The sequence below is a fragment of the Miscanthus floridulus genome, chromosome 12 (assembly GCF_019320115.1).
Source record: "Miscanthus floridulus cultivar M001 chromosome 12, ASM1932011v1, whole genome shotgun sequence".
NCBI lineage: Eukaryota > Viridiplantae > Streptophyta > Magnoliopsida > Poales > Poaceae > Miscanthus > Miscanthus floridulus.
Window position 1 is genome coordinate 15,110,936 of NC_089591.1, and position 26,755 is coordinate 15,137,690.

Consider the following 26,755-nt stretch of genomic DNA (forward strand, 5'->3'; position numbering starts at 1 on the left):
AGGGCCCTTCCCATGGAGTTGTGAGTTTGTGGACACCAGCCTAATTCGTCTTCCACTTTAGGACCAGGTCCCCGACCACAAAAGAACCGCTCCTTAATGTTCTTGTTGTAGTACCTACGCAAAACAGCAAGGTATTTGGCTGTACGTACACAAGAATCGAGCCACTTCTCTTCTGCACTATTCACTTCTAGCTCCCGCGCTTCATTGGCCTTGTCTTCATCGAAGTTCTCTACCCGTGCTGATCTGAAAGCTATATCTGCTAGGAGCACTGCCTCAGCGCCGTAAACCATAAAGTATGGTGATACGCCGGTATTGCGACTGGGCTGGGTTCTGAGGCCCTAGACCACGGCTAGTAACTCTTTGAGCCATCTTCTGGGAGCCTTGTCATTTTCTTTGTACATCCTCTTCTTCAGTGTGCCCAAGATCATACCGTTTGCCCACTCAACCTGTCCATTAGCTCTAGGATGCGCCACCGAGACATATTTTACTACTATGCTCCTTTCATCGTAGAAGTCCCAAAAAGCGTTCTAGGTGAACTGAGTACCCAGATCAGTGATGATGCTGTTGGGTATGCCGAAGCGGTGGATGACCTGGTCGATGAACGTGATAGCCTTTTCTGAAGATGCCTGTACTAGAGACATGAACTCTATCCACTTAGAAAATTTATCAATCAGCACAAAGACACATGTGAATTTCCTAGGAGCCAGTTTGAAGGGCCCAATCATATCTAGTCCCTAGCATGTAAAGGGCCAAGAGGCTGGTATTGTCTGGATCTCGTGTGCTGGTATGTGGATTCTCTTGGCGAAGAACTGACAACCCTCACAATGGCGGACTAGCTTCTCTACATCGGATACAGCTGATGGCCAATAGAACCCTGCTCAAAAAGCCTTGCCAACCAGCGTTCTCGAGGCCACATGGTTGCCGCAGGAGCCAGAGTGGATTTGGTCCAGGAGATGTATGCCATCCTCTTGGGTTACACACTTCATCAAGATTTCCTCCTTTGTGTTCTTGCGCCATAATTTGCCATCGATGAGCAGATATTGCTTACTGCAACACATCAGGAGTTTGTTTTCTATCTGATCAGTGTAACCGCTACCATCTGTCAGGTACTTGATGAAAGGTACTCTCTAGTCGGGCTCATTGGTGGTCGGAGGTAGCTCGGTGGTGCTTGACGCTAGAACCGTAGCCACCAATAGCTGGTCTAGAAGCTTGTCGACGCTGGGGTCTTCCTCTTCGATGGAAGGCGTGAGCAGGTCTTGAATGAATACACCATGTGGGACTTTGGCTTGGGATGATCCTAACTTTCATAGCGCATCTGCTACTTGATTTTTGTCTCGGACCACGTGTGCGTACTCAATGCCGTAGAACTTGCCTTCTAGCTTTCTGATTGATTTACAGTATGCATCCATCTTTTCACTGGTTGTGTCCCAATCCTTGTTGAGTTGGTTGATGACCAGAGCCAAGTCTCCATAAACATAGAGACGTTTGACACCGAGCTCGACCACAATGCATAAACTATGTAGGCATGCTTCGTACTCGGCGACATTATTTGATGCTGGGAAATAAATCCTGAGGACGTACCAAAGCTGCTCCTTGGATGGTGACATGAAAAGGACTCCTGCTCTTGCACCATTGATGTTGAGAGAGCCATCGAAGTACATCTTCCAATACTCATCGAGCCCCTGAGAGGCAGGTTTGCTTAAGTCTATCCACTCGACGATGAAATCGACGAGTGCCTGAGACTTGATCATAGTACAGCTTGCAAATTCCAAGGAGAAAGGGCATAGCCCCATTGCCCATTTGATGATGCGCCCGTTCGCATCCTTGTTGCGAATGATGTCTCCTAGAGGGTACTCGGTCATGACCACCACACGATATCCGTTGAAGTAATGTTTCAACTTTTGGGATGTTATAAGTATGGCGTAGATTAGTTTTTGAATCTGTGGGTACCTAGTCTTGGATTCATTGAGTACCTCACTGATGAAATAGATTGGTCACTATACCTTGTAGGCGTGGCCAGGCTCATCGTGCTCGACCACCATGGCAGTGGAGACCACCTGATTAGTTGCTGCAATGTAAAGTAGGAGAGATTCATCTTCTCTGGGAGCAGTGAGGACCAAAGGTGATGTAAGGTATTGTTTCAGCTGTGTGAAGGCAGCATCTGCTTCCTCTAACCACTCAAAACTTTTGGATGCTTTGAGCAGCTTGAAAAATGGTAGTCCTGTCTCTCCTAATCTTGATATGAAACGACTGAGGCAGCCATGCATCTGGTAAGCTTCTAGACATCCTTCGCCTTTTTGGGCAGCTTCATGTCTAAGACAGCTTTGACTTTCTCTGGGTTAGGGCATATGCCGTCGTGACTGACGACGTTGCCAAGCAATATACCAGAAGGAACACCAAAGATGCACTTCTTTGGGTTTAACTTCCATTGGAATGCATTACGGGCTGCAAAGGTGCGTGCTAGGTCGTCAACAAGGGTATGTGCTTCCTTGGTCTTGACAACTACATCATCGACATAAGCCTCGATGTGGTCATCTTTTATCTCATCTTTGAGGCAGGCATGTATGGCACACTGATAGGTAGCCTCGGCGTTCTTGAGCCCAAACGACATATTCATGTAGCAGTAGGCGCCGAAAGGCATGATAAAAGATGTCTTGATCTGGTCGTCCTTTTTGAGAGCGATCTGGTGATAACCAGAGTAGCAATCGAGAAAGGAAAGCAGCTTGCAACCGGCGGTTTAATCTATGACCTCGTCTATGCGAGGTAAGCCGAAGGGGTCCTTAGGGCAGTGTTTGATGAGATCAGTGTAATCAACGCACATTCTCCATTCATTATTCTTTTTGCGTACAAGAACCGGGTTGGCTAACCACTCCAAATGATATACTTCTTTGATAAATCTGGCTACCAAAAGCCGTGTAACTTCTACCCTAATCGCCTCCTTGTCGTGAGTGAACTATCGTAGCTTCTGCTTGATAGGTTTGGCCTTGCCGTTGACATTCAAGGAGTGCTCAATCAAGTTCCGAGGTACACCGGGCATGTCAGTAGGTTTCCATGCGAACACATCCATGTTGCTCCTCAAGGACCTGACAAGCGCATCTTCCTATTTGGGATCCAGGTTGGCCCCAATAAGGGCCGTTTTTCTGGGATCACCGTTGACCAGCTGGATCACCTTGTGCTTCTTGGACTTGATGTTCTTGCGTGGAGCCTCGAGCTCTAGGATCTCCAGGTGGTCGGCTGAGGTCTTCTTAGCATCGAGCATGGTCTCAGCCATGCGAATAGAGAGGTCGTGAGCCTCTACTATTTTGAAGCTGTCGTCCTCGTAGGTATAAGCTGCGTATACATTGCCCTTGAGAGATAGAACTCCTTTCTCGGTAGGCATCTTGAGCACCAAATACCTGTAATGAGGTATGGCCATGAACTTGGTGAGCGATGGTCAACCAAGGATAGCATGGTAGGTGCCGTCGAAGTCAGCGACCACGAAGTTAACGTAGTCGGTGCGAAAGTGGTCCAGGGTCCCAAACTGCACAGGTAGCATGATCTGCCCGAGAGGTGTAGAGCTCTATCTAGGGAGAACACCCTAGAACTATGCCTCGTATGGCTTGAGATGCACCTGGGTTATCTTCAGGGCCGGTAGACTATTCTTGAACAGTATATCAATGGAGCTGCTGCCGTCAATCAACACTCTGTTGAACTAAACCTTATTGATACAAGGATCGAGGACCAGGGGAAAATGTCCTGGTTCAGGTATTATGGCCCATTGGTCCTTTCTGCTGAAGGAGATCTCATGGTGAGACCAAGGAGGGAGCCATGGATCGGTGATGAGGTTGTCGGTGTTGGCCACGTTCAAGTAAGCGCAAGTGAGCAGCTTGCGTTCTCGTTTGGTCTTGATGGACACTTTGCCTCCAATGATGGTGTGCACGTGATCGGTTGGCTTAACGTACTTGTGATGGGGATCTGCGTCTTCATCGTCATTGTCTTCGTTGCGCTGTTCCCCTGCGTCGTTAGGCTTGTCGGATGTATCTAGAGCCTGTTGACGCGTGTAGATAGACTTGAGAATGCGGCAATTCTCCATGGTATGGTTTGACTTGGGATGGAGCTGGCAGGGCCTTTTCAATGCTTTGGCATAGTCTTCTTCATAGTTATGATGTCTGCCACCTTTTTTAACAGTGTTGACCTTGCCGTCATCTTCCCGAGCATGCTTGCCCCTGTAATCGTCACGGCGGTTACGCCGCTGATTACATTGGTTGCGGTGGTCACGGGAGTTGTTGCGCTGGTTGCGGCGGTCAAAATTATCGTTCGGACCATGGTTGCCGCAGTAGTCATCGCGGTGCGGGAGGTGGTCGGAGCGTGGAACCCTTGCTGCTTCTTCGATAATTATCGTTTTGGCGTCATTGGCGTCCGCATATTTCTTAGCAGTGGCCAGGAGCGCTATGACTGATTCATGTCTCTTGTGGAGGAGCTTGTCCCTTAGGGCGCCGTGGAAGCGGAGGCCAGTGATGAAAGGCTCGATTGCCTTGTTGTCGGAGATTGATGGGACCTTGATGCGCATCTCCGAGAAACGCTAGACGTACTTGTGTAGTGGCTCATCTTTCTGATCAGAGTCCGCTGCAGATCATATTTGTTGCCGGGTTGCTCGCAAGTAGCAATGAAGTTGTTGATGAAGGCTTGCTTGAGCTCTTGCCAAGAATCAAAGTAGTTCATCGGCAAGCTAACCAGCCATTGGTGACCTACATGGCTAACAGCAATTGGGAAGTAGTTAGACATGACATGCTCGTCAGCCATGGCTGATTTGCACGTAGTTTCGTAGAGCATGACCCATAATTCGGGGTTCTCCTTGCCATTGTACTTCTGAAGTTTTTTGAGCTTGAAGTTCTTAGGCCATATGACTTGGCGAAGGTGTGGAGTAAACTACTTCAAACCTAGAGGGCCTTGGGCAGTATCATATTCCATACGGCGATAGCTTTCATGGGATGCACGATCGTTGGCTCTTTGGTTGATGCGATTGCACAGATCGTGTCCTCCGAGGTAATGGCGGAGATCATTATTGCCATCATGGCGATCTCGGTTGCCATCCTACTTAACCCTGCGACCATGGTTATCACGGCGATTATCATGGTTGTCTTGGCGGTTGTCGTCCCAAACGTTGCGGCAGTTGTTGTGCCAACCACCATCATGGCCACTGTTTCCGCCTTGATGGTTGTCTGATGGGTTGTTGTTGCGTGAGCCACATTGGTTGGGTGGCTATGAGCGACTTGAGTACTAGCGGCTGTGGCTTGATTCGACTAAGATGGATGGAGCCCGGGCTTGATTTACAATCTCTATGGTCTGGGCCATAGCAGCTGTCAGGTAAGCTTGTATGTCATCGCGAACTGCCTGAGTTTCTAGGGTGTTGGGTAGTCATTGCATCGTCGCCATAGCAACAGCTACGTTGGCGCTTGGAGTCCTGAAGACCTATTTGTCCCCCACCTTGTCAAAAGCATTGTTAAGGTCGCATGGCTAGACCCTTATGCATCGGGCCTCCTCTTCTGCCTCGGCTTCAATTTGTTGGTGATTAAACCGGTCAATATTGTGTGCTTCGCGTGCTAGCCTTTCTTGTTCTATTTCGCCGACCGCCGGTGGTTCGTCATTACTGACGACATTGATCAAGTCTCCTCACCTTGGTGGGAAGGATGGGAATTGTGGGATTCCCGGGGCGTGGTCTGGGGTATCTAGATCATATTCAACACCTTCATCGTCATGATGCTGGAGCTCGGTGTGAATGGAGGCATTAGATGCGATGTTGGATGAGGAGCTTGAGCCACCCTCTTGAACTGTGTGGACCGATCCTTTTTGATAATCCTCAATTCTGACCATGTTGACGAAGTTGCGCAGGTTGTAGGGCTAGACTTGGTGGTTTTCCATCGAGGCTTCATACTCGAAGAGCCAAAGAACCATCGTAGGGGCTAGCCGGCGATGGATGGAGCGCCCTTCAGGAGTAGATGTGACCACGAGATCTATACCGAGTCATGCACGATGACTGGCCCGAGCTAGTCGGGTAGATCTGTTGTGGGTCATAGTTACCTGCTCATTAGGTTGGCTTTGAATTGAACTTACCAGAGCTAGGGTTTCGGCAAGTTTGGTGCCGACCCGATCGATGGAGTCGAGCAAGTCGGTGTTGTCAATCTGCCTCCTTTTGTAGCGAGGAAGCAGATGATGGGTTGTCGGCATGGCTGAAGATGATGCTGGCATGGTCGGAGTTAGATCCACCATGGTCGTAGCCAGATCCACCGTGGTCGGAGCCAGATCCACCATGGTCGGGGCTAGATCCTCCGTGGTCAGAGCCGTAGCCGATGCAGGTGAAGTAGTGGTCGGCGTAGATTGAACCCGCACCTCCTCCGGGGTCATGGCGATGAAGTGGTTGAAGCCAGTGGTCTAGGTGGTCTGGCCGATGGTGAACGTGAGGCCATTCGGCATAGCCATGGAACCGGGGATGATGACCATCTTATTCTCCTAGAGAGCAGTATGCATACCCCCTACTTAGCGCGCCACTATCGACAAAATATGGTCGGTAGTCTACTTAGGGGTATGCCCAAGGTATTAGATTATCAGTAGACAGATGCGCAAGCAACAAACAAGATGGTAACGCAATACAGACACAAGATTTTATCCAGGTTTGGCCGTCGTAAAGGCGTAATACCTACGTCCTGCGTCTGATTGTATTGCTGTATGTCAATGAGAGATGTTTTTTAGAGGGGTCCCCTACCTGCCTTATATAGTCCGGGGGGTAGGGTTATAGATCTAGAAACTAATCCTAGCTAGTTACAATTGCCATAGGTGGCCGGATAAGGATTCCTATTCTAACTAACCAGGATCTTGCTTGATCTCCAAATCTATCTTGATTCATTGCGCGGGGTTCCGAATAGGTTGGCTGGGCTGTGCGTCATCTTCTAGTGGACCGGACCCCCTGATCCGGGCCGGCCCAAGCCTAGCCGTAAGGGTATAGGGGTTAATACCCCCACATTCGCCATAAGAGTTTTAGGTTTACCAAGGGTGAGTCACATAAATGATCCTCGAGTAGTGGTATCGAGCGGTTCATGAACTTTTTGAGTTAATCCATGGTAGAAACTTTGCATGAGCAACCAGTCTTGCATCCCATGATGTGGACAATTTGAAATGTATTCTTGGAAATGTTCCCATGCTTCTAGAATGGTTTCTCCTTTCTGCTGTTGGAAGTTGGAAATCTTTCCACTTAAGGCATTGGTCTTGCCTATAGGGAATAACTTTTCTAGGAAGGCCTTTGAACACTTTGCCCATGTGTTAATGTGATCTTTGTTGATGTAGAACTACTACTTCGCTCTTCCCACTAGTGAGAATGGAAACAGGCAGAGTAGTATGATGTCTTGAGCAACTTCCTTGATGATGATTGTGCTGCTAATCTCTAGAAAATTCTGATGGTGAGCACTAGCATCTTCATGTGCCTTTCCACTGAATGGGGTAGCTTGCACCATGTTGATGAGGCTTGGCTTGAGCTCAAACTCAAGGTTGGTAGTTCTGAGTGTTGGTCTAGTGCGAATGTTCTCAATGCTTGGAGCAGAGAACTCACACAAAGTCTTCTCAGCCATAGCTCAGAAACTGGTGTTGAGCTTCCTCATAATTAGGTTGACTTGATTCTAATTAGAAGTTGTTGGTGAATCACAACCAAGTCTGCAATACCCTATATAAGATATGAACAAAGACAAACAAGGGTAAGCCTGCTAAAATAGAGGTTATGACTTCATCAATAAGTATTTATTTGATCAATTCACTATAGCCATGTGCCCCTCCTCGGCAACGGCGCTAGAAATGCTTGTTGACAATTCTTAGCATCACTCTTTACTAAGTTTTCATCCCTAGCATGATGCTAGAAATGCATTTTTGGTAATTATAAATGACACTTGAAAACTTAGAGGAAAATTATATATATTAACGTATTCGCAAGCGCACAGATAATATACCATTGTAGCATTTCAACCAGGAGTATACTAGGTATCATTATTTATATTTTTTGTCCACAGGGAGGAGCTATGGAGTTGTGTTCACATAGATATATTGACAAATATATATACTTATGATAAAATCAATCTTATGCTATGGCAGAGGTAAGTCAAGGGATAAATAAATGATAAGTGTAAGGTAATAATGATATTCCAGAGATAGAATTAGAGACTCATAAAATGTAGTATGGCTAAACAGGAGATTCGTTAAGAGCAAAAGATTCCTAAGTCATTCCTTATTTACTAAGTCTTTTATTCACCCAAGTATATACACTCTCATCTATAGTATAACTAACTTTGGATCTATGCATAAGGAACATTACTAAGGAAGATCAAGAACAGAGCTTATCTCCCTTCACAACCGTGTTCTACTTGCTCTATAAACGGGGAGTGGACTATAAAGGACCCAACAGGAGTGTCACATTCATAGGCAAAAAATATCTAAGCACCATGCTTACATAATGTCGACCACTTAACTCACCCTAGTACTGAGCTAAGAGCTTTGTGAACATATGCATAAATTCATCATCAATCATAACTATATCAAGCATCTATCTAGAGCAAACTAGGAACATAATAAATAGCAACATAATATTGAAGGAGCACAAAGTCATAAATTTAGAGATATAATGGCTATACTAGTCTCTGGATGGTAGATCTAGAATCCTGAGCAATAGCCCACACTCTACTTAAACCTTGCTGGCTAGCCTATACTAGAAACTGGAAGAACTGGAGCTCTATTCTCTTCTCTCTAGAAACCCTAATTTCTAGTCTGATCTTGACTTATGGCAGCGTGCTCTAGAGGGTGGGTAGGGTCTGATTATATAGGCTAGAGCGTCAATCCTGAGCCCTTGGATCAAACCGACTTGAATAAATGGCGTAGATGCATCCTAGGAGGCGGTGGAGGAATCGATGTTGAACCATAGACTGACAGGTGGCCCCAGGGGGTCAGACGGCCACACCTAGCAGCCTCCAGCCCTTTGCTTTGGTGACATGGCTTCTAGAGTCCTCTAGAACCTTCTGGAGTAGTTTTCACCATAGATACACATGATTTAATTTGATGCTTTGATCCCCCTTGATAGTTTTCTAAAATAACCCTGCTAAAAACATAAATTCACCAAAATTCCTAGAAATTATTAGTTTAAACCCCTAAGTCTATGTTAGTGATCATTTTCATGCATTATTTCAAGTTATATTGAAGTTTATAATGAATGATAACTATCATCAATAGCAGTGCTACTAGAAAGATAACATAACATCAAACCGGACTTCAGATATATGTGGAGTACAACAGAGATACGAGTTCAAACTACATAACCATGCCTTCATCGACCATAATAAGAAGAGAAACGTGCCACACTACTCAAAGTCATACAACTACTACATAAACATACTAGTTCTAGGCAATGAGCACTAGGCATCATACTCATCCTAACTACAAATGAATACATGACTTGGTACTACTAATTAATTCAATGAGCGGTGTCATCCCATAGCTCTAAGCAAGTCATGCAACAAGGGTACCAATAGGCATGATCAAAATGCAATGCCTACAAGGTAAACCTGCCTGGGTTGAAACCAGCAAACCTCTCTGCCATGTTGAACCAGAGGATCACTTCACCCGCTCCTATTGTGGGGCGCCGGGATCCGATCTGGCAAAGGCAAGCTGGACCACGATAGGGCCACCTCTATAGAGCCCTCATACATGTCCTTAGTAGATGGCGAGCAGGACTGTGACGTTGTAGGAGACCTGCTCCCATCATGGGGCACAGGGAGTGGATCTAGTAACAGCGAGCTCGACCATGTCAGTGCCACCGGTGACAACGAGGTGCACCGCACCAGGAGCGGTGCTGGCAAGCAAACAACCGGTGCTGATGGTGTCAACATCATCATTGTGGGCAATAGGGAGACCAATGCCAACCTAGGGGAAGGCATGTGGGACCGCGACGGTGCCTATGACAATAGCGAGGTGGACCATAGCAGGAGCGGCGGTGGCAAGCGAACCACCGGTGTCGGTGGCATCAACATCGTCATCATGGGTGATTGGGAGACAAATGGCAGCCTAGGAAATGGTGTGTGGGAGCACGATGGGTACTAGTAGTCAAGAAGGGTATGAACAGGCATCGAAGCGGCGTGCTCTAGTGCATTGTGGGAAGCATGGACTAAAGCCCGGCCACAGTTCCTCAAGGAGGACCTAGAGCGCTTCATGGGGACGACCTTCATGGGAACCGATGGATAGGCAGAGGTGGGGACTTTGCGAGGTAGTGCAAGGCTAGGGCTTTTGCGCAATGCAAGGGGGAGTGAAACAATGGGAGTGAGGCTAGGCTTTGTACATATAAGGACGCCAGGGCTGAAACAAGCTTCTGACGTGAGCCAGACCATCAATCACTAGGGTCCGGTTCACCGAATTGTGCCACATGTCCACAACCATTTGAATACAACCGTTGGTGCTCAACGGTCAGTTTTGCATGCTCAGATAGTAACTGGACTGAGCAAAAGGACCATCAAACTGGTCCTGTTTAGTCTAGAGAGCTCCTGAGAGCTCCCAAAGCAACCAGACCGAGTCCTATTCCTATAGCGAGACCATGTCACCATGGTCCTGTTCAACAAAGACCAATAGGATCGACGCACAATGGTCCTGTTACCCCCAACAAGACCAACTAATGTCAGGGTCCAGTTCACTCTAGAGAGCTCCTGAGTGCTCTAGAATCAACTAAACTGAGACAACCAGACCGAGAAAAGCAACAACCGAACCATGCACCACCAGGGTCTGGTTCAACACAGAGCACCTTAAATGCAACCTGACCGAATCGGGTTCCACCAACTAGACCATCAGCCACCAGGGTCCTGTTCAACATAGACCAATAGGATCGGTGCACAATGGTCATGTTGCCCTCGCCCTCAGGGTCTGGTTCACCTTTTCATCTCCAAATTAACTCAAACTTCTTCACCCTTGCTCCCAAGTGCTAAACACATTGTGTCTCACCTTTGTGCATGTGTGTTAGCATATTTTCAAAGCATTTTCAAGGGTACTTAAGTTAGTACATTAGGTCCTAATGCAAATGCATGTATGAATCCACCTAGTTGCACTTGATAATCGCTTTAACCATGATTATCCCTTCTTCATAGTACGGCTATCTATCCTAAACATGGTCACACTCTCTAATTTGTCTTGACCACCAAAACAAAATGCTCCTATTGCTTATACCTTTGCTTTAAGCCATTTTATTTTTCTCTTTCTTCTTTTCCAAGCTTGAAGCACTTGATCATCACATGTCCACCATCATCACCGTGGACTTCATCTTGCTTCAACACTTGGCTTTGGACCATCCTATCTAGTCTACACACTTGGATCAAGGATTAGTCCAAATAGATTTCATCAATTATCCAAAACCAAAGTAGGGCTTTCAGCTGGGCTGCCTGCTCACTACTCCCACACCTTGCACCATAATCGCTGCCGCGCGTGGTGGAAGCAAAGGGAAGAGTGTCACACCTCAAAATTTCTATTTTGGGTTGTGAATAGAAAATACTAAATAAAATATAGGATTTTAATATTTTGATAAAATTTGTCAACATTAGTTTAAATTTTGGTATATATTTATTAAAGAAAATGGTGCTTTTCCAAATATTTTTGGCTTAATTTTATGAGCTTTTGTCGATATGGTGCTTGCGTGTTGCTTGAGTTTTATGCTTTTTAGTGTGCTAAGTTTTCAAAACACGTTTACACATCATCCGATCTTCCCGGGAACATTCTAGGCTTTTTCTTGAACTATTTCCCATTTTTTGAGAGCTTAATCCAATTTCTGTATGCTCGAAAATCTCTTTTCATGGGATCCAAATACTATATTTGGATTCATCATCTCTCAATCTATCTCTAGAAGTTTCCCTTGAATTTTTGGAAATTCTAAAAATATTTTTCAGGGACTTAAAATTATTTTAGCTTTTTCTAGAATTGTTTTGGAGCTCAATATAAATTTTTAGAATTTCTAAAATTAGGAAAATAACTCATTTTTCATTGACCCTAAACCCTAACACTATATTTATGTCGTAGCCCTCAATGTGCTGGTTCTACAATTACAAACCATTTCCGAGCTGCCACTTGTAGCCTCCTACATCTAAAGTCAAAGTTCTGCCTATCTAGGTTTCCAGTGAACCTTTGGTGAGATTTTTTGACCATTTTCATCCTCCCTTGCGAAAACCATAACCACTCCAAGGTTTGTTTTGATATCCTCTAGGCCATCTCCCAAACCTCTCTTTCCCTTTTCCGACGAGGTCTTCCATGAAGGCCCTCCTTTTTCTTCGTCTATGCCCACCTAGCGCCGCCCTAGCCTCCTCCCGCATGTGACTCTGCGCCCCAGTGCATGCCCATGCCACCACCCTACACCCTCACCCATTCGCGCACCCCTACACAGCGAGCACCAGGCCACCACTACTCTGGTGCTACCCCATGCAGTCTGATGTGCCACGTGCGTGGGCCATCCCCTACCGTAGCCCCACGTGGCCCTTTGCCATAGCGTCGTTAGCCCGGCCAAGGCCCTCCCCTAATGGATCAGGATCCTATGGGTTTCCTATTGGGCTGACTACTCCTAGTCCTCCTAAGCTAGCACAAGTTTCGCTTGAAGACTTGGAAGAAGGTGGCATGATCTCCAAGTACTCAAGAACCGACCTAGTCAGACATTTATGGAATTTAGTCTCTGTTGAACTTGAATCCTGAGCAATAGCCCACACTCTACTTGAACCTTGCTAGCTAGCCTACACTAGAAACTTGAAGAATTAGAGCTCTATTCTCTTCTCTCTAGAAACCCTAATTTCTAGTCTGATCTTGACTTATGGCAGCGTGCTCTAGAGGAGGGGGCAGGGGCTGGTTATATAGGCCAGAGCATCAATCTTGAGCCCTTAGATCAAACCAACTTGAATAAATGGCATAGATGCAATCCTTAAGGTGGTGGAGAACCGACATAACAACGGGGGGCTAGCAGGTGGGACCAGGGGGCTAGCTGGCCTACAGGTGGGGCCTATCATCCTTTATAGATCTGCTTTGGTGGTCTGGCTTCTGGTGTCCTCTAAATCCTTCTAGAGTAGTTTTCACTGCGGATAAGCACAATTTTATTTGACATTTGGGTCCTCCTTGATGGTTTTCTGAATAAACCTTATAGAAAACACAGATTCACCAAAACTCTAGGAAATTGTTAGTTTAAACCCCTAAGTCTATGTTGGTGATCATATTTATGCCCTTATACATGTTTTATTGATAGTTTATGATGGATGGTAACTACCATCAACAAACTCTCCCAAGCTTGACCTTTGCTTGTCCCTGGGTAATGCCAAAATTAGCAATAGATCAGGAGTTGCATCAATGTTGTTACTTGTCAAAAGAACACATGCGTTCAACAAAGAATTCTCCTCTAGATTAAAATCCACTGATCTGACTTTCAAAGTTACCCATATTACCTTCAACCATGGGGCTTTTGAGCTTTTATTTGGCTCTTGAGCAATTGAAAGACAGAACGATCAAATCAAGCACTATGTCTCAAGTTCTTTGTTCAACCATTATTCTGAAGTTGTTGCAAGTTTTAAAAAATGAAACTCAGAGATTCCATTGTATGACACTCTTAAGTCTCTCATATATATGGTATTTGTGGATCCTCACCAAGGCATAACTTGTTGTTGCCTTTTTTCTTCCTACCACTAAGGCTTTATGTGGAGTTCATAGGTAGAGGAAAAGCTAGAGCATACTTGTGATACTTATATTATAAAGTCAAACAATGGATCCAAAGAGAGTTGAGTCATACAATCAAATCAAGATTTGCATGTGTGTGGAATACGGTGGATAGAAATATGGTGGCTAGCCTAATTGTACTATGCAGCTTGAAAACATATCTCTCATTTGGAACTTGAAAACATTTGCTAGAGAGCAGGGGCTATCTTATTCATCATTCATTCATTTTTTTAGGCAGGCATCTAAGTACCCATTGTTTTAATATCTTGGACACTTGTCCATTTTTTCTCAATTCTTCTTTTTTATGAATAACTTTTGCATAGCCCCATGCCTCTTTTCTGCAACAAAACTTTTGAGAGATAACAACAAGAACTTGGAGCATTTATTTAATGGAAAACCTATCAAACATGTTTTTGGCGTTTACTCCTAGTGTAGGAGTAAAACATTTTTTGGGTGGATCTATATGGAATGCATGTTTTTGTGCCTACCCCCATTGTAGGAGTAGTGCATATGTAGGTGGTGTGTACGTGATCTTGATTTTAAAAGCATGACAAAACTCTCATAAGGTATCAACAAAGCTTGACCAAACTCAATGCAATGCAAGCAGCATGAATGAGTGGGAGTTTTCCTAGTATGGATATCATATTTGGCTCTAGTAGGAATTCAAGCTTTGTCATACAGGATCTCATCATGTTACATTTTTATGTTTTTTAAAAGATAAATCTCCAGAATTCAAGTGCCACTTGCAACAAGATAAATAGCAGCTCAGACCTTCTCATATCATATCCATCATTTACTTAGACTTAGATCAAGCATATGATACCCACGAGTTTCAAGTTCAGAGCAAATTCTTATGTCAAATCAATTTCAACTAAAACTCGGAACAATTCAAGGCTGAAAACTAGGTACTTGAAAGGAATTATAACAAAGCAACTATTCATCATTTCCATCATGTGAGATCATCTTCAATTTTTTTAGCTAGAGCTCTTAAAAACAAGAATGGAAACTAAAACATATCTTAAGTAAACTTAAACTTAAACAATATATACACTCTTTTTATTTGGTTTTTTTTAGATCACACTATAATAATATATATATAACTAAATTTTTATTTTGTTTTTGATTATGCATTTTTTTATAGCAAACTTGAAGAATAAACTAAAGTAAATAATAAAATGCTAGGAAGAGAAAACTTACCTTTGGTGGATGGGGTCTCCTCCCCCAAGCTAGGTATTGCTATGGTCTCTTAGAAAGGCTTGTCGATGTGGAGACCTAGGAACAGGTATTGCTAATTCTCGTTTTCCTGCTTCTAGTGTTGCTGAATGGCGGCGAGGCATTCTCCTACGTCTGCTTGCCACTAAGTGTGTTGGTGAAGTTGGTTCTAGATGTTATGCTACGTCTCTTCGATGGTGGTGAGCCTATTGTCGAGGTGGGCGCGCACTATCTATTGCTCATGATAGCCCATGGGCTAGTCATGGTAGCCATAGGCAGAGAAGGACATACGTCTTCCCTGATGGCCACTTAAGACCTCCTCATATGGCTACTGCTAGTAGTAGTCAAAGTTGCCATCCTACCATTGCGCACTTGAGCGCTAATGCCAGGAGCTCTCAACATGCTGAGGAGCGGGCTGCTCCCAACCAGCATGCTCGCAGCATGGTACCGAGGCAACGGGTTGTGTGTGAGTCTTATAGAAGCGCTCCGGTGAGGCGCTGCTTCCTTTTTCTACAAATCAAAGAGAAAAAGACTGCACTATATACAGACCAAGGGTTTGGTCTAGTAATGGTATTTTGTTTGTATAATCCATATACATCGTGACAAGCTTCCCATTTTTGCCCTTCTTTAACATGTGTGCTTGTTTAAAATATTCATAATCGATAAGGCAACGGGGAATGTCATCGATGTAAGCAACAAAAGTATTTTCCAACAGGCCCAAATTTTTAGCTATGCGGGTGACCAAAGAAGTACACCCAACATCTACCTTAAGATCAGGAATTTCTTTCCATTATTTCATCATAAACTGGACTGGTGAAACCTTTCTTGTTTTGACCATGGCATAGAGCAGTTTAAGTTCATCATTCCTAACAGTGGGTAAGTCATTCCTAGGAAAAAGTGAAAAAACTAGCCATTTATGCATGAATCGCAAAGTAGGGTGATGAATTTCATTGGTACAGGGACGGTAGCAAGTAAGTTCTATAGATATTTCCCTCCAAAATTTCATTATATCAAAGTCTTGTATAGCAGTGTCCACATCAATCACACATTTTGCATGAAATCTTAGAAGTTTACTAAATTGTTTCCATGGGATAGAAAAATCTTTTCTGAAAAGTCTAAATGATACTTCCGAATTAGTGGGTTTCGAGGTGCATTAAAATTCAGTAGTCAAAAGCTTAAACCCTAGCTCATTAATTTCCCAAACATCCTCCCATCCTACAGCCTAAAAAATGAGTTCAAATTCAGTGTTCATACCTTGGCTTGCAGTAGGGCTGGATCATAGGCGCGGGTGAGGACAAACCTCTAGGGCTTTAGCTTCTTGTAGATGTCCTTCTCTGTATCATCCTAGAGCTTGAGTTGTCTTGCAAGAGAACATTTCTCTCCATAGGGGTTGAACGGGATGGCGCTCCAGCAGTGGGAGATGGAGGATCAACCTCCATGTCAGTGCTTGCTTAGGACTACGAACTTCTTGTTGTGCGGAATGACACCACACCCTTGAGCTTTCCAACGATCTGGCTCATTTTCCTACAAAATAGACAAAAGGCAACACAACTCATGGGACAGGATTGGGAAAATAAAAATGTTAACAGTTAGCCATCCAAAACTCAGTCGTCTAGAGGGTTAGTCGTCCGAGATTGTCTAAAGAATTTTCTAATCAATATTTTGGCATGATTTTCACCCTATTTCTTTTTAATTTTCTCTCTTGATTTGGACAGCACTACCACTCTTAACCCTCTCTTTCTTGCTCAAATTTTAGTAGCACTTATCTCTTTCTTACACAAAATTTTAGCAACACTCTCTCAACTTTCTCACCCTTTTGTCTTACTCCAAATCTACTTCTACCAAGAGAGTTTTCAACTACAAAATTGAGAACTAGAATTTCAAACATGGAAGCTTGTTTTGTAGTGGAGATTGATGAGTGAAGCAGCTAGGAGGGTGGCAATTTATAGCCAGGAGAGCAGCAGGATGGCCGGCCAGGGCCGACCAGCCCCTATGGTGGCCAAATGGCCTCATCCTCCTCCTGATATTTCTTTGCTTCATGGTTAAGCAAGTTGAGTGCTCCTTTTGGTGGAAGTGGATCCTGGATGGCGCAGGGTGAAAGAGAGTGGAAATGGTGGAGATATGGAGGTTGAGTGGAGATGGAGGTGATGGGTAGTGGTTATGGAGGTGATGGGTGGTGGTTGTGTGGGTCCCATGTGTCTCCCATATTTCTACCATATACACATGTATATAAATGCAAAATAAATATATTTTATGATACTATGAAATATAAGAAGATGAATGATGGTATTTTTTAAAAAAAATTGCGCCTTCATGGTAAATATTTCTCATGAGTTTTTTAACACTCCGTACAAATTATTCACATGGGGATTGAATTTTTATAATGCCTTAATGAGTATTTTTATTTTATTTTTCTAATGCAAGTGTTAAAAAGTAAATATGCCAAAGAAAAATATAATGTGAAAAATGATTATAGATAACTACCGAGTTACCTTCCATCAAGGGTTCGGTATTTTAAGTCCACTAAACCAAACTTCTCCGTTCGGGTTTATTCTTCAGGTGCGTCAGTAGGTCCCAAAGATGGAGACCCTGATACTTGCTTCTCACACCATTCCAAATTGGAGCATTATTCTGGTCTTGGCTTGAAGGCAAATCACTCTTCCTTGCCATTAATATAGAATTTGATTTCGCTGGCTTCAATATCAATGTGCGCATTTGTAGTACTTAGGATGGGTCTCCCAACTATGAGAGGTGTCTTCATGTCCTCCTGCATATCAAGTACTACAAAATCCACAGGAACAAGAGAGTTTCATATTTTTACTAGAATATTATTGGTGATTCCTATAGGGTAGCGGACCAATTAGTCAGCTAGTTGTAAACACATCGATGTTGGTGTAAGTGTTAAGTAGTTGAGCTTATCGAAGATCTTCTTGGGCATGACACTAACGCTTGCTCCAAGATCGCATAACGCATTTTCAAAGTTCTGGCTTCTGATCGAACAATCAATAGTGGGACACACTGGATCCTTCTTCTTAATAGGTGATGTATTTAGGATGGCCATGAAGGGACTGTGACGCCTAAGAGGGGGGTGAATTAGGCAACTTAAAAAATCTAACTCTAAACTATGGCCTCTTTTTCTAACCCTAGCAAAACCTATGCAATAGATTAACTATCTAGATGTGCAACTATGGTTTTGCTAGTGTGTTGCTATCTCTACCGCAAATGTAGTAAAGTAATCAATGTAAATGTGAAAGCCAAAGAGCAAGGTAGAGATATGCAAACTCCCGTCGATGACTTTAGTATTTTTACTGAGGTATCAAGAAGCGTGCAAGCTTCCCCCTAGTCCTCATTGGAGCCCCTCGCAAGGAATCCCTCACAAGGGCCAAGCTCCTGGTCGGGTAACTCTATGGATAGTCTCAGGCCTTCCCCACGTGCAAGTGGGTCTTCGACGTGCCTTCCAGCAAGCCTCTCCTGGATGCTCCCCGCCGTCTTTACTATCAAGCTTCTGGCCAAAACACCATGGGCCTTCTTCCCTCTGGTACACGGTGGCGGCAACACCACAAACGTGGTTGGTGTGATCTCGCAAGACTCAAAGCCCCTCTGATGTACAACAATGGTGCTCACAAGCACCGAGTGGTAAGAGGTATGCAAACCTCACTAAACACTAGGCCTAAACCTAGAGCAAGCGCATAAGCGGTGGTCTAATCAACCTAAGCACTTCGCAAAGTACCTACGCTAATCACCTGATGAATCACTAAGCACTATGCAAGTGGACATCACTAAAATGGTGTATCAACACCCTTGGTATGTTTCCTTAGCTCCTCCATACTCAAATGGCCGGTTGGGGGTCGTATTATAAGCCCCACTGAGAAAGTAGCCATTGGGGTCAAATTCCGACGAAACTGCTACTAACCAGATGCTGAATCGTCCTGACCGGACACATCCGGTCGTCCCGACTATTGAGCCAGCAATATACTGACCGGACTCTAGCCAGTGTCCGGTCGCCTACCACCGGAGGCGTCCGATCACAGATTTATCACTCTAGAACCTTACTATACTCGATTAGACGCTGCTGTCCTACGTCCGGTCAGTTGCCACCAGCGTCCGGTCTAGTGTCCGGTCGCCTATCTGCCGAGTCCTCTGCCCAGCATCCGGTCCAGCGTCCGGTCACCTCAGTGAGCTCGTTTCTTCATGATCTTGCATACAGCTTGGTTCCAATCTTCGTGCTTGGACTTTGCTTGATATCTTGGGTCTTCGCATGTGCTTCTAAGGTCTTTCTTAAGGTGTTGATCATCGGATCACCACATCGCCTTTGTCCAAGTCACGTCTTGCACCCTATTGAACTACAAAATAAACACTTGCAAATTCATTAGTCCAATTTGGTTGTGTTGGTCATCAAACACCAAAATCCAAAGTAAATGGGCCAAGGGTCCATTTTCCTTACAATCTCCCCCTTTTTGGTGATTGATGCCAACATGACCAAAGCAAGCAAATAATAAGAGTTTGGAAGTTAAAAAACTACCTACTTGCTAGGATGCAATGCAAAGGGCAAGTTTATTTGATGCTTAAAGATACCAATTGAAATCATATATGGTATTAAGGGATACCAATTGAAGTCAATTGTAAGATACCAATTAAAACTAAATGAAAGCTTATCTTGCCCTTGCAAAAATCCCGATGTGGTATTATGGATTCCTACAAATTTTACCATTACTTAGACTAATCCATAATCCACTTTCCTCCCTTTTCTCGGACCATTACCACTTGTAGACATCAACTTGATGCTTGCCTTTGGTCCTTCAAATTCTCCCCCTTTGGCATCAAACATCAAAAAGGAAGACATTAGTAGCACAAGGGAGGGTCAAATTTCATGATCCTTTGTGTATAGAGTGAAATGGATCACAAAATTTGACTCTCACATTATATAGACTAAGCTCCCCCTAAATATATGCATACATATGGTAGAAAGCATATGCATAATTAGCAATTTATTGTACAAGAGAGTTTAATCTATATAATGCATGGAGAAAGCATATAAATATGAAATGAAATCAACATGATGATGCCAATTGAAGAATGATGCTTAACTCTGGGGACTCCAATTTCCTTACAATGAGACTACTACACATGTGATAGGTTTGAAAAATTGATACCATTTGCAAAAGTGTTAGTCTCAAAGCATCCAAGTTGTAGAATTACTCCCCCTAAATATGTGCACACAAATGTGGAACACTTTGTAGGAATCATGCACATTGATTTTAGAATCAAAATACCACTTGAAAGATGACTTCTCATGAATGTGAGAATCATTTTCAAAAATGATATTCGGGAGAGATTATCTACAATTTGGACTTTGGCACATATTAGATAAACAAAAGTAGGACAAGCTATGTGCCGTGCTCCTAAACAATTTTAAACCATGTAGGTTTGCTCCAAGGGTTGATAATGAAACCAAGCAAGCCTACCATATGATATACCTATTGACAAAAGATTTAAGCATGTAAATGCAAACATAGGCATGAAAGATAACTAGATGCTTTAAGAGTATATCAATTGAAAAAACAATGCCAATTGAAATGAATACTAATTGAAAGTAATGACATCTAGTTACCTAACTTGGGAAGGGGAATTTGGGTCCATAGTATTCACTAACCTACTTGGCAATGACTTTGTCCATCATGATGCACCCCATGAAATGCACCCAAACTTTGCCAAGTCTCCGAATTCCCCGAAGTCCGACGGACTTCTCACTTCCCTTTCAGGATCCAAACCTTCTTGGTGCTCTTCATGTTGGAAATGATTTCCTTTGGCACCCAAAAGCGTTTGACCCCATTGTTGGCTTGCTTGTTCACCTTGATGGCCACTACCTTATCATTTTTCTTCTTCTTCAAGAGATAAGGTGTCAAGGCCTTCTTGTCCACCTTGTTGGTGTAGGTGTTGGAGAGCTTGCTTGTTTGCTTTTTCTCCTTCTTCTTTGCTCCTCCCCCATTCTTCACCTTGCACTCATAGGACTTGTGACCTTCCTTGTGGCACACGTAACAAACCACAGTTTGTCCTTCATCAAGCTTCTTCACTCTCTTGATGGTGTTATCTTGATGAAGTTGGGTTTGCTTCGCCTTGCCTTTCACTTGAGTCAAGTCCTTGGTGAGGTGAGCTACTTCTTGCTTGAGTTGCTCATTCTCCTTTACAACCTCTTGTGTGCATGTATCTACAACAACTTTCTCAACACAAACTTGGTTGCACAAAGGTGAGTCTAAACATAAATCATTACAAGAAGTAGAGGCATCCTTTTTATACATGTTAAAGATAGAACTTTTCTTTTTAGATGCCTTGGTGGGGGTTGTGCTAACGGCTTCAAGATTAGCAACTTTATTAGTTAGCTCATCACAATGTTTGCACATGGTTTCCATTTTAGCAAGCAAACTATTATATGCTTCTTGTGAGCTAGCTAACTTTTCTTTTAATTTTTCATTTTTCTTTAAGAGTTGCTCATCATTGATTGTGCATGCATTTGTTGTTGCACTAGTCTCAAGTTTCTCAATTTTAGTAGATAGTTCAACATTGAGATTAGCAAAGTTCTCATATTGTTCAAGTAAGGTTTTGTATGCTTTTTTGTGAACTATCTAGCTTTTCTTTTAAACTTTTGAGCTTCTTTTGTTGACTAGTGCAAGCTTTAGCATAATTAAGGCTTTCTTGCACAAGTTCATGATAAGAAGGCATATCATCATCACTATCACTCTCACTAGAGGAAGAACTTTCGTTACCTCGTGCCATAAGGCACACACGAGAAGAGCTTGATGATGATTGCTTGCGGCCTCACCTCTTGTGATGGGGTTCTTCATCACTTGAAGACTCATCCCATGATCTTATTGATGTGAGGGCTTGGTTCTTGCATACCTTCTTCTTTGTCTTGGGTGTGGGCTTGTTTGGACAAACTTCCACAAAGTGCCCCAACTCACTGCATCCATAGCACCCTCTCTTTCTTTGCTCATTTCTTTGATTTGTGAAAATGAAATCTTGAATTTGGATGGGCACACCCTTGACATTGAGCCTTTGGATCATCTTCTCCACCTTGTTGATCACTTTGATTGATTCTTCATCAAGATTGGAGGTGGAGGAGGAAGATTGATCATCACTTGAATCTTCTTCATCATCATCATCGTCCTCATCTTCTTCTTCATCTTCACTTGAGGAACTTGAGCTTGAGCTTGTCTCAACTTGCTTGCCCTTCATCTTCTTTTTCTCGCTACAAGCGAGAGCTTTTCCTTTGCTTGATGAAGAAGCTTCTTCTTGACCCATCTTACGTGACATTTCAAATGCCATTAACTTGCCAATGGCTATGCCTGGGGTCATGTTGCTCAAGTCCTCCATGTTGTGAAGGATGGTGATGATGCTTGCATATTTCTTTTGTGGTAGCACGGAGATGATCTTCCTCATGATGTCCACATCATCTGGCTTTAATAATCCTATAGAATGGAGCTCATTGATAATTAGATTCAAACGAGAATACATATCATGAACAAGCTCATCATCATTCATAGTAAAGGAATCATAGTTTTGCTTTGCTAGACAATGTTTTTGCTCATGGACATTGCTTATGCCGTCATGGAGCTCTTGGAGTTTGAACCAAATTTCATGTGCCGTATTTAAAGTGAATACTTGGTTAAAAACATCCATACTGAGTGATTCAAACAAGTAATTTTTAGCTCTAGCATTGAAGTGCATTTCTTTTTCATCACTCTTTATGGGTTTTTTGGGATTCTTGATGGGTTTCATCCCATCACGAGTGACTCTCCATACACCCAAATCAACCGCCTCAAGCTGGCAAGCCATTCTAGCTTTATAGTATGGGAAGTTAGTGCCATCAAAGTGCGGAGGCCTAGCGGTATCCATCCCAACCACTCTAAATACTGTTGGCTCAATGGCGGTTAAGCCAAAGGTCTAAATTGAGCCAACCGGCTCTGATACCAATTGAAGGGACCATGACGCCTAAGAGGGGGGTGAATTAGGCAACTTAAAAAATCTAACTTTAAACTATGGCCTCTTTTTCTAACCCTAGCAAAACCTATGCAATAGATTAACTATCTAGATGTGCAACTATGGTTTTGCTAGTGTTGCAAATGTAGTAAAGTAATCAATGTAAATGCGGAAGCTAAAGAGCAAGGTAGAGATATGCAAACTCCCATCGATGACTTCGGTATTTTTACTGACGTATCAAGAAGCGCGCAAGCTTCCCCCTGGTCCTCATTGGAGCCCCTCACAAGGAATCCCTCACAAGGGTCAAGCTCCTAGTCGGGTAACTCCGTGGATAGCCTTGGGCCTTCCCCACGTGCAAGTGGGTCTCCGACGTGCCTTTCAGCAAGCCTCTCCTGAATGCTCCTCGCCGTCTTTACTATCAAGCTTTTGGCCAAAACACCACAGGCCTTGTTCCCTCTGGTACACGGTGGCAGCCACACCACAAACGCGGTTGGTGTGATCTCGCAAGACTCCAAGCCCCTCCGATGTAAAACAATGGTGCTCACAAACACCGAGTGGTAAGAGGTATGCAAACCTCACTAAACACTAGGCCTAAACCTAGAGCAAGCGCATAAGCGATGGTCTAATCAACCTAAGCACTTCGCAAAGCACCTACGCTAATCACCTGATGAATCACTAAGAACTATGCAAGTGGAGATCACTAAAATGGTGTATCAACACCCTTGGTATGTTTCCTCAGCTCCTCCACACTCAAATGGCTAGTTGGGGGTTGTATTTATAAGCCCCACTGAGAAAGTAGCCGTTGGGGTCAAATTCCCACGACACTGCTACTGATTGGATGCTGAATTGTCCTAATCGGACACGTCCGGTTGTCTCGACCATTGAGCCGGCAATATACTGATTGGACTCTGGCCAGTGTCCGGTCACCTACCACCGGACGTGTCTGGTCGTAGATTTGCCACTCTAAAACCTTATTGTACTTGATCAGATGCTACTGTCCTACGTCCGGTCGGTTGCCAACAGCGTCTGGTCCAGTGTCCGGTCGCTTGTCTGCCGAGTCCTCTGCCCAGCGTCCAGTCTAGCGTCTGGTCACTTCAGTGAGCTCATTTCTTCGTGATCTTGCATACGGCTTGGTTCCAATCTTCGTGCTTAGACTTTGCTTGATATCTTGGGTCTTCACTTGTGCTTCTAAGGTCTTTCTTAAGGTGTTGATCATCAGATCACCATGTCGCCTTCATCCAAGTCACGTCTTGCACCCTATTGAACTACAAAATAAACACTTGCAAATTCATTAGTCCAATTTGGTTGTGTTGGTCATCAAACACCAAAATCCAAAGTAAATGGGCTAAGGGTCCATTTTCCTTACAGGCCGCACTACACTCCTCCATCATCTTGATTACTTCAGTGGTGGGCAGTGGTCTTTTGTTGTTGAGGATGTCTCTGAGGTACTTCGCATAGGTTGGAACCTATATGGCATCTAGTAGAGGAATATAGATATATAATTTTTGAATTACTTCTACAAACTTACCAAACTGCTCATCCATTTTGGCTTTTCGATTTCTATGTGGAAACGGTAGGAACGTAGTGTCATAAAAATCTTGTTGTAATTCTCGCTCTTGAGGTACAACATCTTCAACTTCATCGTTTCTCTTCTCTTCCTGCATTACCACTTTTGTCTTACCTATCCTTGTCAGATACGACGGATCACGAGTAGACTTGTCACCTCTTGTGGTTATAGTGTTGACTTTTTCAAGGTTAGTAGCAAAAGGCAGAGTAATGACCAACTAGGCTAATTGAGATTCTATCTTTTTATTATAGATAAGTTGGTCTTTTATGGCAGAAGAAAAACTATCCATTTTAGTATTTATGTTTTCTAGGACCTTATCATTAAAACCAAGCCTTTTAGAAATATTCTCATTAATCCTAGCTTGTTCTAAGATTAAGTCTCTTAAGGATGGTTGCTTGGAATTAAAAGAATTATAATTATTACCTGGGTACTTACCTTGGTAAGCTGACTATTGTTGTTGATTCCAACCTTGTCACTATTGTTGTGAACCTAAATTGTTGCCAATGATGTTTACATCCTCTTGATAGTTAGGGAATTCAACCCCCAAATATTCTCCACATGTGTTTTGAGCATTGAAAGCATCTGTAATGGCCTGACTATGTCTCTTGTAATTGGCTCGCTATTCGAGCCATTTCAATAGTATGTCCATCTTGGTTGACAATGCACACACCTCTTCTAGTACTTCTTCACTCTTATTGCATGATTGGATGTTGTATGATGACCAGCCTTGATTAGAGGTTATCTTCTCCATAAGAGTTTTAGTTTTTCCAAGGGTGAGTAAAATAAATGACCCTCTAGTAGTGGCATCGAGTTGTTCATGAGCTTTATGAATTAATCCATGGTAGAAACTTTGCATGAGCAACCAATCTTCCATTCCATGGTGAGGACAATCTGAAATATATTCTTAGAAACGTTCCCATGCTTCTAGAATGGTCTCTCCCTTCTGCTATTGGAAGTTGTAAATCTTTCCTCTTAAGGCGTTGGTCTTACCTACTAGGAAAAACTTTTATAGGAAGGCCTTTGAACACTTTGCCCATGTATTGATGTTGTCTTTGTTGGTGTAGAACCATTGCTTCACTCTTCCTAATAGTGAGAATGGGAACAAGGAAAGTAGTATGATGTCTTGAGCAACGTCCTTGATGACGATTATGCTACAAATTTCTAGAAAATTCTGAAGATGAGCACTAGCATCTTCATGTGCCCTTCCACCGAATGGAGTAGCTTGCACCATGTTGACGAGGCTTGGCTTGAGCTCAAACTCAAGGTTGTTGGTTTTGAGTGTTGGTCCAGTGTGAATGTTCTCGGTGCTCGGAGCAGAAAACTCACGTAGAGTTTTGTCATCCATAGCTCAGAAACTAGTGTTGAGCTTCCTCTTGATTAGGTTGATTCAGATTGGAAGTTGCTCAGAAACTAGTGTTGGTGAATCACAACCAATTCTGCAATACCCTGTATAGAATATGAACAACGACAAACAAGGGTAAGCCAGCTAAAGCAGAGTTGTTATGATTTTATTAATAAGTACTCATTTGATCAATTCTTTATAGTCATGTGCCCCTCCCTAGCAACGGCGCTAGAAATGCTTGTTGACATTTCTTAGCATCACTCTTTTCTAAGTTGTCATCCCTAGCATGATGCTAGAAATACATGGTTGGTAAATATTAATGACACTTGTAAACTTAGAGAAAATTATATATGTTAAAGTAAATTATTCGCAAGCGCATAGGTAATATACCATTGTAGCATTTGACCTAGGAGTATACCGAGTATCATTATTTATATTTTATCCATAGGGCAGAGCTATGGGATTGTTGGCAAAGAGATATTGACAAATATATATAATTATGATAAAACCACTCTCATGCTATGGCAGGGGTAAGTCAAATGATAAATAAATGATAAGTATGAAGCATTGATAATAATTCCAGAGATAGAAATAGGGACCCATAAAATGTAGTATGGCTAGGCAGGAGATTCAGTAAGAGCAAAAGATTCCTAAGTCATTCCTTATTTACTTAGTCTTTTGTACACCCAAGTATATACACTCTCATCTATAGCATAATTAACTTTGGATCTATGCATAAGGATCATTACTAAGGAAGATCAAGAATAGAGCTTGTCTCCCTTCACAACCGTGTTCTACTTGCTCTACAAATGGGGAGTGGACTACAAAGGACTCAACGGGAGTGTCACATCTTGAATCTACCACATGACCCAGAGTGCAGAATGCATCCACATATAAACAATATCTAAGCATCATGCTTACATAAT

The 26,755-nt window shown here is 43.3% G+C and overlaps 2 non-coding genes across 2 annotated transcripts; both read left to right on the forward strand.

Moving 5' to 3' along the window:
- Nucleotides 1–7,128: 7,128 nt before the first annotated feature.
- Nucleotides 7,129–7,235, forward strand: LOC136498766 (small nucleolar RNA R71). Its single transcript, XR_010769767.1, has one exon. It is a non-coding gene; the product is annotated as a small nucleolar RNA R71 (small nucleolar RNA).
- An 18,124-nt stretch (nt 7,236–25,359) lies between these two features.
- On the forward strand, nt 25,360–25,466 carry LOC136498799 (small nucleolar RNA R71). The gene has a single exon (XR_010769797.1). It is a non-coding gene; the product is annotated as a small nucleolar RNA R71 (small nucleolar RNA).
- The last annotated feature ends 1,289 nt before the right edge of the window (nt 25,467–26,755 follow it).